The sequence below is a fragment of the Rissa tridactyla genome, chromosome 16 (genome assembly GCF_028500815.1).
Source record: "Rissa tridactyla isolate bRisTri1 chromosome 16, bRisTri1.patW.cur.20221130, whole genome shotgun sequence".
Taxonomy (NCBI): Eukaryota; Metazoa; Chordata; class Aves; order Charadriiformes; family Laridae; genus Rissa; species Rissa tridactyla.
In genome coordinates this window covers 55,435-57,809 of record NC_071481.1, presented here as the reverse complement: position 1 = coordinate 57,809, position 2,375 = coordinate 55,435, and the positions used below count along the sequence as shown (strand labels likewise).

The window sequence follows — 2,375 nt, the reverse complement described above, 5'->3', positions numbered from 1 at the left end:
CATCAACACCACAGTCCCACAGGCCTTCTTGTCGGATGGTGACTTTGGTCCCAATTGTCATTCTTCTTGCTGAGAGTTTTCTCTTGTCTTTTCAGGTGTGTCTTTCATGGTGTTCTTCATAGTGTTGGTCTACAACTGTGTGTGTCTGGCTCGGGGCTGCCCTGTCCAGGCGCATAGTGTCCAGGGTAGGCAGAATCACGATGAGAGTCTGTAGTGAATATGGGGATCTGCCTAGACCGAGGCAAAGGTTGCGTAGTCGTCTCGAATCGATTAGCTCTTGGGAGGCTGTGTGGACGGGTGTTTCATTAGCGGGCGCTGGCATAAGCGGAGCCAAGTTGGAGAGGGTGTTCATGGCTAGTGAAGGGGACAGTATCTCAAAGACGGTATGCCTGCTTTGTGTGGGGTGTAATGTTTGCAGGCTTCTCTTTTTTTGGATGACAGGCTGTAGTTGGACTTATGTGAACAGGGTTCCTAAGTAGAAAGAAGACCTTTGGAATTAAGCTACTTCTCCGCATTAGGGTAATGTTTGATAATGGTGTGTTGCTTTTTTCCAGATGCAGAGAGATGAGATGGGCAGGGCGACGCAGGGGAGCTGTGAGGAGTGCGGTACGAAGGTGGCTCGGCACAAGGTAATAAAGGGAAGATGTGACCGGCGGCTCCATGAATACAATTGGGTACTTCTTTTATTCATGTAAACGTGAGTTTGCGTAGCCATGTGCTAATGTGCTGGACTGAGGTTCAACAGAATCAGTGTTGTTTTCAGTCATTTTACTTTTCAGGTAAGCCTCTTCCAACTAACTGAACTGTCTGAAGATAATGACATATTTTTCAGGTAGTATCCACTTCCAGAGCACCAAGACTTTATATTTACACTTAATGTGAAGGCGTACCATGCAGAGAGGCTCTTGCCTTATACTTATTGCTATAACAGCGCAGCTCAGCTGACTTTTATGTATGCCCCATTGGAAGCAGAAAAGCGTAGAGGGGTGGCACCCACAGTGAAGAACGGATGGGATCGGTGATCCAAATCTGACCAACACGGTATTGCATCCCATCGTCATCACGCTCAGTATAAAAGCGGAGGGACCGAAGGGGTCAGTACCTTTCCTTCCATGGCCAGCATCCAAGGACTCTTGTCTGTTCGGCATCCTTTGATCCCGATTGTGCATTTATGCAACCAGATCCGGAATCTGGTTCCCATCAGTTGTGAAGTCTGGTCCTGGACTTTCCACATGCCTGCCAGTGAAGCGATGGTCATCCTGGGAGCTCCATACTGGGTTGTATGTATATATTTTCTCTCTGCTACCGTTTTCCTGTTATTGTTGTCTTTCCTGGGTATTACTTTTCTGTTTATATTTCATTAGAGTTCAGTTTCTTTTCCAGTTCCTAAGTCTCCCTCACGTTGTTTTTTCTCTCAGGAGAGAAGTTAAAAGAGCATCTGTCACTTCATTTAAGGCCCAGCCTAAGCCATGACAGATAGGGCACTGGAGCGGACTCGGCTGAGGAAAGCAGCCGTCGGAAGGGTCGGTTCTTTCTCAGCTGCTGTATTACAGGTGGCATACAAGCCTCTGCTTGCGCTCTGTCCATCATTCCTATCCAGAATATAGTTCTGGCAGAAGTCGGGTAATATGCGTTGTCTTGCTAGAAGTGACATGTGACCCCGCCCAGCATTGTGGGTTTTCTTTTACAAGGAAACTAAAGGACATTGAGTTTTGATAAAAACAGGGTTATTGGGCTTAATGATCTACTTGCCTATGGAGATTGAGATGATGTCTTTCTCTTTATGTCTGCACCCTGCAAAAGTTTAATTAAGTTTACTTACCTACCAGGCCCTGTTGCTGATGCAATTGACGTAGTTGTAATAAAAGAGCACGTATTGTCCTTTCCTCTAAGGGCCACTTTTTCTGTTTTGGTGTTTTGCATGCTGTAATTTTCAGGCCTGTGAGGAAAGGAGCAGCTGCTCCTCTGGCAGGCTCTATGCCTTCTGGAGGTTGGCCAGGCCCCTTTCCCAGGTGATGGTGGGAAGGGCGGTGGGAAGGGCGGTGGGAAGGGCGGTGGGAAGGGCGGTGGGAAGGGCGGTGGGAAGGGCGGTGGGAAGGGCGGTGGGAAGGGCGGTGGGAAGGGCGGTGGGAAGGGCCCGGGGTATATAAACCACAGCTTCTGCTGGGGAAGCTTATTCTGCTGCCGGGCTTCGTCAGGGTCAGGGCTCTGCCTGTCCTTCAGTCACTTGCAGGTTTGGAGGTGTCTCAGCTACTGGGGCGGAAATGTTATCCCATTTAGAGAATCGGAGGTATGAAATTGGAGGTGGTAAGACCTTGAGGACCAGGTGAGGTTTGGCAGCATGTATAGTAGAGAGCATAGATGGAGTTCTCGCA

The 2,375-nt window shown here is 48.7% G+C and overlaps 1 long non-coding RNA gene across 1 annotated transcript; it reads left to right on the top strand.

Moving 5' to 3' along the window:
- Positions 1-572: 572 nt before the first annotated feature.
- LOC128918391 (uncharacterized) lies at positions 573-1,621 on the top strand. The gene is made up of 3 exons (XR_008469533.1): positions 573-629; positions 833-1,280; positions 1,419-1,621. It is a non-coding gene; the product is annotated as an uncharacterized LOC128918391 (long non-coding RNA).
- The last annotated feature ends 754 nt before the right edge of the window (positions 1,622-2,375 follow it).